This window comes from Lemur catta, chromosome 1 (genome assembly GCF_020740605.2).
Source record: "Lemur catta isolate mLemCat1 chromosome 1, mLemCat1.pri, whole genome shotgun sequence".
NCBI lineage: Eukaryota > Metazoa > Chordata > Mammalia > Primates > Lemuridae > Lemur > Lemur catta.
The window spans coordinates 206,535,641-206,547,000 of NC_059128.1; the positions used below are offsets into that span (position 1 = coordinate 206,535,641).

Genomic DNA, 11,360 nt, shown 5'->3' on the forward strand with positions numbered 1-11,360 from the left:
GGGGGATGGCAAAAGTAGAAAGCAGCCTTCCAGTTAAAGATCAGCCCTCAGTTTAAAGGTCAGCTTCGGGCAGAGTCAGAGGGAGAAGCTCTACATCTCATTCAGGTCAAGCAGAGTCTGGTCCAGCATCCTTTGTGTACAGGGGTGCTCCTCTTTGGTACATTTCAGTTTATCTTCCAAATCATCAATTGTCTTTTCCAGCTTGGCTACCGATCTCTCAGCAAACTCAGCACGGGTCTCTGCCTCCCTGAGTTTATCAGTAAGAATCTTTATCTCTTCCTCATGTTTGTCTTCTTTTTGAGAATACTTTTCTTCAGCAGCGCTCAGACACTTCAGGTTCTGGTCCATCAGTCTGATCTGCTCATCCATCTCTTGGCAACGGGACTCTGCCAGCTCAGCTCGTTCCTCTGTGAGTTCCAAGTCTCCTTCAATAATCACTAACTTACGAGCCGTCTCTTCATACTTCCTATCTGCCTCTTCTGCAATATGTTTAGCTTCTTTGAGTTGGATTTCCTGGAGTTCCATCTTTTTTTCACCTTTTAAGGCCCGGTTTTCAATCACCTTCATACCTCTTTGACTCTCATCAGCAGCTTTTTCCGCTTCCTCCAGCTTTTACAGGGCAGTGGCCAGGAGCTCCTGGGCACGATCCAGCTCCTCTTCAACCAGCTGGATCCTACAGTTCAAGGAGGCCACCTCAGCCTCAGCCTGTTCCCAGGCCCGCCTTTCTCCCTTCACTTCCTGCTGGAGGGGCTTGGCTCTCTCCTCTGCATCATCAGCCTGTTGTTGCAGAACCTAGATCTTGCACTTCACTGCCTCGATGGTGGTGATCCCAGCCATAGTGCCTACCCTGCCCCCCCTTCCTGATAAAATTTAGTGCCATATAATAGCTAGATATAACCTGCTGCCATGGTTTGGCTATTTGTCCCCTCCAAAACTCATGTTGAAATTTAATCCCCAGTCTGGCAGTACTGAGAGATGGGGTCTTTAAAAGGTGATTGGGTCATGAGGGCAAAGCCCACTTATGGATTAACCGGTTAATGGGTTATCATGGGAGTGGAACTCGTAGCTTTATAAGAAAAGGAAGAGAGACTTAGCACGCTAACACATTAGCAAGCTTAGCCCCCTCACTATGTGATACCCTGTGCTGCCTCAGGACTCCGCAGAGGACCCCACCAGCAAGAAGGCCCTCACCAGATACAGCCCCTTGACTTTGGACTTCTAGGCCTCCATAATGACGAGGAATAAATTCCTTTTCTTTATAAATTATCCAGCTTCAGGTATTATGTTTTAAGTAACAAAAATGGACTAAGACACTTGCTATGCCCCTGTCTCCTACCTAAAGATGGGATTCTTCAATTATCAAATCAGTTCTGGACTCCAAGGAAAGTTGTCATGGCTTCCTTGGAAATTATAGGTGGTCGGAAGAGGGGATACCTCCAAGTATCACAGATCCAGTGGTCTGCTATTCAAGGGAGGTGTTGGTGAAAGTGGTGATGGTATTATGGCTTCTTTTATTAAATTTTCTCAGGGAAAAAGTTGTAGACTAAGGTGACATCTAAACAAACTCTCTCTCTTGTTGAAGACATAAAGGAGTGTGTTTCTATATTTTTCCTCTTCTTTTCCAAAAATTTTCATGTAGAGAATTACATTGATCCTTAATGTTAAGACAATTTTGCATTCCTCAACTTGATCAAGATGTATCTATCCTTTTTTGGTATTGATGGATTTAGTTTGATAATATTTTATTTAGGGCTTGTACCTATGTTCATACGTGACACTGGCCTGTAATTTGCCTTTCTTATAATGTCGTTTTCAAGTATTGATCTCAAAGTTGAGTTTGCCTCATAAAATGAATTGGAGACTATGGTAGGCTAGAAAAATGGCCCCCCAAATGATATTCATGTCTTAATCCTAAGAACTTGTGAATGTTACTTTATTCAAGAAAAGAGTCTATGCAGATTGTGATTAAGTTAAGGACCTTGTGGGGAGATTATTTGGGTGGGGCGAAAATGCCATTAGGAGTGTTCTTACAAGAAAAAGCTGGAGAGAAATTTTACAAAAAGAAGAAGAGAAGGCTTAGGAAGATGGAGGCAGAGATTCAAGTGATGTGGACAAGATCAAAGGAATGCAAGTAGCCAACAATATAGAAGAGGCAAGGAACAAACTCTTCCTGGACCCCCCAGACCTGTGCAGTCGTGGGGAACCTGCGGCCTCAAGGCCACATGTGGTCCTTCAGATCCCCAAGAGTGGCCCCTTGACCAAATCCAAACTTCACAGGACAAATCTCTTTATTAAGGATTTGTTCTGTAAAATTTGGATTCAGTCAAAAGGCCATACTTGAGGATCCAGAAGGCCACATGTGGCCCCAAGGCATCAGGTTCCCCACTTCTACTGGAGGTTGTGTGGTACTGACTCTAGCAACGTGGAAGAATAAACATCTATCGTTTAAAGTCACTCAGTTTGTGGTAATTTGTTGTGGAATACATAAGAAACTAATACATTTTGCATCCTTCCTCTCTCCTTTTTTTAATTCTCTGGAAGAATTTGTGAAAAATCAATATTATTTCTTCCTAAAGCGTTTGGTAGAATTCACTAATGAAAACCTCTGAACCTGGGTTATCTTTTTGGGAAGATTTTCAATTATAGATTTAATTTCTTTAATAGTTATAATTATTTATATTTTCTGTTTCTCCTTGGTAAGTTATATGTTTTTAGTAATTTTTCCCTCTAACCTAAAATTTCAAATTTACTTGCTTATAGCTATGTAAAATATTCTTTTAATATCTTTGTAATGACTGCATTATCTATAATGACATCCTTTTCTTCATTCCCATCTTAAGACAGCTGTGTCTTCTTTTCTATTTCTTTCTCAGTCTTACTAGAGATTTGTCAATTTAAGTTGTTTTATAGAGGACCCAAATTTGGCTTTATCTTCACTATTGTATGTTTGCTTTTGATAATTTCTGCTCATACTTTTACTATTTCCTTCCTTTTCTTTGTTTATTTTGCTCTTCATATTCTAACTTCTTGAAATGTTCACTTAACTGATTAATGTTCAGCCTTTCTTTTTTTCTGATGTATCCATTTAAGACTATAAATCACCCTCTAAGCACTGCTTTAAGTTTATCTTACAATTTTGATATGTAGTATTTTCATTATTGGTCAATTCCAAACATTTCCAGATTTCTATTGAGATTTCTTCTTTTTTCATCTATTTGTTGTATGAAAGTGAATTTATTCCTTTTCAAACTTCTAGGGACCTTAAGTAATGTTTTTCAGTTGACTTCTAATTTAATTGCAATGTGGTCTGAAAACATATTTTATATTATTTGATTTTTTTGAAATTTCTTGAGACTGGATTTATGGTTCATCATGTGGTAATTTTTTGATAAATATTTCATATGTATTTGAAAATGATATATATTCTGCTGTTGTTTGATGTATATTATTAGGTTGCTTGCCAATAATGTCCAAATCTTTTGTATCTTACTGATTATCTGTTCTATCAGATTCTGGAGAGGTATGTTAAAATATTCCACTGTAATTATGGATTTTTGTATTTCAGCTTTTAGTTCTTTTGATTTTTCCTTTTTGTGTTTTGAAGCTATATTAGCTTACAAAGAAACAGAATTATAATATCTTCCTGTTAGATTGATTTTTTTGTACTTATGAAAATTTTTTTATCTCTACTGATACTTCTTGCCTTAAAGTTTTCTTTCCTAACATTAATATATCTGTACCAGTTTTCTTTTGTTTAACCTTTGCATGCTGTATCTTTTCACATCATTTCACTTTCAATCCTATTTTTTTATATTTAATATATACTTATAAGCAGCATATCCTTGGAGTTTTAAAAAATCCAGTTTGACAATGTTAAGTCTTTTAATTCGACTATTTAGTCCATTTATATTTAATAAAATTTAGGATATCTTATTTGTTTCCTTCTTGACCTTCCCATGTCATGTTCTCTTTGCCCTTCTTTCTTACCTTCTTTTGGATTAGTCAAGTTTTTGTTTTGTTTTTTAAATTCCACTTTAATTGCTGCTCTAATACTTGTTGGTTACACACTCTTACAATTCTTCTACTGGTTACACTTGATAGTATAGCAAGACTCTTTGATTTATTAAAATCTAATATAAAGGAATACTTTGCCATTTCCTAAAAGGCTTTTTTCCTTTCTGCCTTTTGTTCTGCCTTATTGTTGTCATCTATTTCAATTCTACATGTATTTTAAACACCAAAAACTCTATTTTTGCTTTATACAGTCAATATTCATTAAGATTTATCTGGACATTTACCATTTCTATTGCTTTTTTTGTTTTCTTTTGTTTTTCATTTCTGTATCTCTTTTTGTGATTATATTCCCTCTACTTGAAGAAATACTTTTAGTATTTTTTTTTGTGTGTGTGCAGGGCTATTAATGACCTATAGCTTTTGTTTATTTGAAAGTATATTTCTTTTGTTTTATTTTTAAAAGATATATTTACTATGTATAGAATTGTAAATCAATGGCTAATTTCGTTCATTACTTTAGGTAGATCAATTCATTGTCTCTGGCTCCCACTCTTTTCTGGTAAGAAGTAAGGTATCAGTCTAATTTTGCACATTCATCTTTGAATATGCACATTTTTCTTTGAATATTTTCTAAGTTTTCTCCTTTGTCTTTCAGCAGTTTCAATATAATGTACCTACATGTGGTTTTTAAAAATTTGCCATTCTTGTAGGTGATTTTTCTTCAAAAACCTATGGATTTTTGTTTTCATTTTGCAAAATTCTTTTTTTATTTTATTTTATTTTTTTGAGACAGAGTCTCACTCTGTTGCCCAGGCTAGAGTGCCGTGGTGTCAGCCTAGCTCACAGCAACCTCAAACTCCTGGGCTCAAGCAATCCTCCTGCCTCAGCCTCCCGAGTAGCTGGGACTACAGGCATGTGCCACCATGCCCGGCTAATTTTTTATATACATATTTTTAGTTGTTTGGCTAATTTCTTTCTATTTTTAGTAGAGACGGGGTCTCACTCTTGCTCAGGCTGATCTCGAACTCCTGAGCTCAAACTACCCACTCGCCTCGGCCTCCCAGAGTGCTAGGATTACAGGCGTGAGCCACCGCACCTAGCCTTTTTTGCAAAATTCTTAGTCATATTTCTTCAAGTATTGCTTTTACCCCATTTTCTCTTTTCTCTCTTTTTGAAAGCTCAGTTAGATGCATGCAAAAGTTTCTTATTGTATTCACTTTCTTTTACTATGTGAATTCCTTATCTACGACTGAGTAACAAATTACCTCAAAACTTAACAGCTTAAAGCAACAAACATTAGTTGTCTCACAGTTTCTCTGAGTCAGAAATTAAGGAGCAATCATCATTCTGGCTCAAGCTCTGTCAGAAGATTGTAGTAGAGATGTTGGCCAGAGCTGTAGTCATCTAAAGGTTTGACTGGGGCTGAGGAGTTCTCTTCCAAAATAGCTCACTAACGTGTCTTTTGGAAGGCAGCCTCAGTTCCTCACCATGTGGGCCTCTGCATGAGGCTGCTTGAGTGTCTTCATGATATGGCATCTGGCTTTCCCCAGATTAAGTGATACAAGAGAGAGAATTCAAGAAAAAAACTGCAATGCCTTTTGTGACCTAGTCATGAAAGTCATATGCTGCTATTTCTGCCACATTCTATTTGTTATTATAGAAATGAGTTACTAAGTCCAGACCACACTCAGGAGAAGAGGAATCAGGCTCTACCTTTTGAAAGGATGAGTATCAAATAATTTGGGAATATCTTTTAAAACCACCATATTATGAATTTTGTCTTGTCCATTCTTTTCTGTCTCTTTGCTTTATTCTTGCAGGTTTTTCTTTTTTTTCTGACCTCTGTTTATAGATTATCTCTTCAGCTGAGTTTAATATGCTATTAAACATGTCAATTGAATTTTTAATTTTGGTTCTTATCTTTTTCAGTTCTAGAATTGCTATTTGTTTCTTTTTCAATTTTCCAATTACTGTGAATAACTTCTAGCTCACTGACATTTTCAATTAAAAAAGCATAGCTATTTTAAATGCATATCTGATTAATTCAATCTTTGGAAATGATGTGGCTGTGTTCCTCTTGTTTGTTGTTTATACTTATTCTTGTTCATGTTCGCTTGCCTTCTTTTGTGTCTGCTTATACTTGATTTTTTTTCTGGATATTTTATTGGAAAAATTATTTGAGAACTTCAAAGATGTTACCTTCTTCCAGATGGGATTTTTTTCTTTAAGTATCTGCAGGCATTAACTTTTGGGATATCATTAATCCAATTTCAGAGACTGATATTTTCTGGACCACTCAGATAACTTAAAGCTGGGATTCCATTCCTCGTTCTCCCAGGTACAGCTGTTTGGAGTGCCAATGCAAAGATGGAGGGTTTACTAGAGAACTTGTAATTGAGAGGCCTGGACTTAACTTTTGTCACCTTAGCTGCATGAGAAAAAACGTAATTTAGTATTTCAGCCACTTTACCCTAAAATTGGCAAATATCATCAGGATAAAAGAGGCTAATAATTGGCTAACCTCTTTGGATTTTTGACTTCTTTAATATCTCAGACAAGTTATTTTCACAGTCTTGTTAGTTCTTTTATCCATGCAGGTCAATTTTTTATATATGTTACTCAGTTTTTTCAGTTTTCCTTTACTGGTAGGATGGTCTGAATGGTAATACTTAGTCAATCTGACTGAACTCCAAAATCTCCCTGTTCTTTATAGCAATATAAAGAATAAGCAAGATCTGATTACAAATAATTAAAGGCTTTTAACAAACAATGTGCAGAAATTACATGTGTTTGTCCTTTGTTGCAAAAATATTACTTACCTTCTTGAAATGGACGTGGAAAACCTTGCATACCATGCTTGGATAAGTAATAGTCATCCCAACTACTTCCAATGAGGAGGAACACTATTTGCATGGTAGTTAGAGATCTCTGGCCTCATGGATATAATTTTCCTTGGGAGCTTTTATATCATATACTATAAATGGAATGGACGAGCCTATGTGGTGTTTTGAGTGTAGTTGATAAGGATGGAGGAGAGAGAGAGAAATAGAGAAACTAGTTTGCTCGTGATAAAACTGAAAACCTAAACAGATTTATATGAGGCCTGTGGGATGAACTGTCGTGGGGGTTAATTGCATGAGGGTTGTGGCTGGATGTAATGGGAGACGGAGAGGAGAGCTTGGTACTTTGGATTTGTGTCTGAGCCCTGTGGAGAGAGGAACTTCAGGCAGTAGCTGAAGCAGTCATTTTAATAATGGGTTTGTTGAAATGAGGGCACCGGCAATGCTGTTTTGATTTCCAGTGACAAATGAGACACAGAAAGGGTACAAGAGGGTCTGGCACTGGGAACTCTGTGGGAATCAAGTGCCACTGCAGTAACTTGGTACTGTGACAATTAGGCATGAAATGAGAGCTCAACAGGCAACTGGAATTGTGGTACAGAGGGTGGATTAGAATTTAGTATGGAAAACACAAATTTTACAGTAATCAGCCTAGAGGTGAGACTGACACTCTCAGAAACGAAGACATTAATTGTTAAAAAAAAGTGATTCTATATACATAATAAAAACTATTAAAAATCCTCTTGTTTTAAAAACCTAATTCAAGCATTTCTTTATTCTTGGGCATATCCCTGAGTTCAGATAATCTGGATCTTTTCAAAATCAAGGGGTTCTGTATGTGGAATGTAAAGAACAATGAACAGTAATCTGAACCCCACTGAAAGGAATCTGTCAGGTAGCAGAGTAGGTGATGGGCTGACAGGTAGTGGGCTTGTTAAAAGTTAAAGAAATGAAAGCAAAAATGGAATTAAGAACTGATTCATTCATTCTTAATAAATTGAAATGTGGTTTATAATAAATTGATTATAATAGCTAGAAAGACATTTGGGCTCAGTCTCAAATACAAGAAAGCATTCAGCAAAGACAAGCAGGGATAAATATGAAGTTGAAAGGTATCTGCAAACTTCTCTTTATTACTCTCCTCAGGTCACCTGTCAGTCAGGGGGAGTTTACTTCTTGAGGCACCAGTTAGCAGTACCTGTAACTTTGTTGTCAATAGAAATCTCAGATATTTTTATATTAAATAGTACATTAAAGTTACTATAGATCTTAAAATATCATTTATACTTATCACTACTCCAAAATACAGTATTTTGAAATGAATCTTCTTATTTAATGTATTAATAAACTTTTTTAGGTTGATTGTCCCTTTTTTCTAAGAGCTCCTACTGTACAGCCCTGCCAGAAGAACATGTCTATGAATAGGTGGTTCAAGGAGACTATGCTGCCATCTGCCATGCTCATTTGAACACAAAGTACTTTCACTTCATTCCTATTTTGATTTTATGGCCCAGATCTCTGAATATCCAAACTGTCTGGTCTAAACAGACTCTCAGTTATGCTTAGCTCTTGGCCTGCTGTATCCTGTCATCTTTTCTCTCAGTCTTTATATCTCATTGGTCACTACCTTTTGCTAATTATAGCTTTGAATTCTCTTCCCGTGTCTTCATTCTTGCTGCTACTACCTTAGTTTAGATCCTCATCATCTCTTAGCTAAATTATTAATTAAAAAAGTAAGTGACTTTGCAGATGGTATGGTGGGGGAAAGTAGGATTTTTCTGAAGGAAATAGAATTATGTACTTGAACTGGAGAAGGGAGACTTTTATCCTTTTTCTAAAACCAAAGGTGTGCTGGGCATAAACTCAGAAGCATGGGCTTACATGGAGATTCCACTGGTACGAGTGGAGTGCCCCTCGCTTTATAGAGCCCAGACAGAAGCCAGGCATGGATTAAAGGTTAGATATTGCCCTATGGTCTCTAAGAGCTATTCTAGCATAAGCTACATTCTGTGTCAGATTTCCTTGTCAGGTCTTCCATAAAGTCTTTTAAAAGTGTAACGAACTATAGAACTTGTGGCAACATAACACGTATGTTTGGAGACCAGTTGGGCAGGCCAAGGGGAACAGTCCCTAAGTTGTAGTACTATCAAAAAAGGGAAATAAAAGGAATAGATGAAGAGCCTAGTATTAACAATGACCTTTTGTGACTACTCTTTAATTAAAAACAATTCGTTTTATTCAATAAAAATGAAAATTAAATTTAGAAAAAATGTAACTCGACACCATGGAATTGATGGGAAACACTATTTCTTCTGCCAGGATAGGATGGGGACATCAGCAGCATCTCCAGTGAAATTATCCTCAGCAGAACAGCTGTCTCAAAGCAGTTCTGGAGAGGCAGTACCACAACGAGGGGGTGAGAGGGCAGAGCAGAAGACGTGGAGGAAATTATTCTGGAGCATACCTGGGGCAACACTAGGAAACACACAGAAATTATGCTTAGAATGGCAGGAGCAACTCCCAGCTAGTAAGCCAGTGGGCCTCATGACATACTAATGTGGGTAAGAGTAATCTCTGATAATGTGCATAGGCTGGTCAGGCTGGTGACATAGGGTGTCTTTAGTGTATAATTTTGAATTATTTTGGATCTCTTAAAATATGGCAATGGATTCATGTGGCTCATAATCAGAAAAGTATTTATTTATAAATAATCCATCTGTTGCTAATTGATATCTTAGTAAGAAAAAACAGTCAACTCAGATCCTCCCTTGCTTCACATTTTTGGGAAATGTGGTAGAATATATAAATAAATCATAATGAGTTATGGCAAATATCTATGTGAAAATGGACCACAAAGATGTCAAATTTGAATAATTTCTCATTTTCTTTGTACTAGTAATTTTATTGAATCAATAGGACTGTAGGCTTTCTTTTATAAACCGATCAAAAGAGCATCATCATTCCTTCAAGTCATTTCTCTTATGCTATTGTAAATGGTTTTTTTTTTTTTTTTTTGAGACAGAGTCTTGCTCTGTTGCCTGGGCTAGAGTGAGTGCCGTGGCATCAGCCCAGCTTACAGCAACCTCAAACTCCTGGGCTCAAGCCATCCTACTGCCTCAGCCTCCCGAGTAGCTGGGACTACAGGCATGCGCCACCATGCCCGGCTAATTTTTTCTATATATATAGTTTTAGTTGGCCAGATAATTTCTTTCTATTTTTAGTAGAGATGGGGTCTCACTCTTGCTCAGGCTGGTCTCGAACTCCTGACCTCAAGCGATCCACCCACCTCAGCCTCCCAGAGTGCTAGGATTACAGGCGTGAGCCACCGTGCCTGGCCTGTAAATGGTATTTTTAAAATTTTAAAAATTGAGATATAATTCTCATTATAAAATTTGCCATTTAAAAAGTACAATTCAGTGGTTTTTAGTCTATCCACAAAATTGTACAACCATCACCATTATCTAATTCCAACACATATTTATTACTCCCAAAAGAAACCTGGTACCCATTAGCGGTCATTCTGTATTAACCCCTCCTCCAACCCCCTGGCAAGCACTGATCTTTCTATTTTTATAGATTTGCCCATTCTGTATCTTTGATATGAATGGAATCATATCATATGTAGCCCTTGTGTCTGATTCCTTTCACTAAGTATAATATTATATTTTCAGGTTTCATTCATGCTGTAGTAGTGTGTATAGGTTCTTCATTCCTTGTTATGGCAAAATAAAATTTTATTGTATGGCTATGCCACATTCTGTTTATCTATCCATCAGATGGTGGGACTTGAGTTTCCATTTTTTGGCTATCATGAATAATGCTGCTATGAACATTTCTGTACAATTTTTGTATTAACTTTTTCTTTTCTATTCTTTTGGATATATGCTGAGGAGAAGAATTGCTAAGTAATATGGTAAATGTGCCATTTTACATTCCCATCAGCAATGTATGGTTTCAATTTCTCTCCAGTCTCATGACACTTGTTATTTTGTGTGTGTGTATGTGTTTTTCTTTCATTATATCTATCCTATGGGGTGTACAGTGGTATCCCATTGTGGTTTTGATTTTCATTTCTTTAATGACTAAGAATGCTGAAGATTTTTTCAAGTGCTTATTGGCCATTTGTATATATTCTTTGTAAAAATGTATCTTCAAACCCTTTCCCCATTTTAAAAATTGGATTGTCTGTTTTATTGGTGAGTTGTAAGAACTTTCTTTATTCTGGATACCAGGCCCTCATCAGAAATATGACTTGCAAATATTCTGTCTCATTCTGTGAGTTACTTTTCCACTTTCTTGATGGTATTCTTTAAAGCACAAAATTTTTTAATTTTGGTGAAGTCTAAATTATTTATTTCTTTTGTTGCTTGTGTTGTTGGTGTCATATTTAAGAAATCCCTGTTTGATACTATGCTTACTTTGGGTTTACTTTGCTCGTCTATTTCTAGTTTCTTAAGGTGGAAATTTAGGCCATTGGTTTGGAATTTTCTTTTTTTAATGTAGGCA

General features: G+C 36.5%; 1 pseudogene across 1 annotated transcript; it reads right to left on the bottom strand.

Annotated features, from left to right (window-relative positions):
• Nucleotides 1-837, bottom strand: LOC123630301 (annotated as a pseudogene). The gene has a single exon (XR_006732642.1). The product of XR_006732642.1 is annotated as a tropomyosin alpha-3 chain-like (transcript).
• Nucleotides 838-11,360: the final 10,523 nt, after the last annotated feature.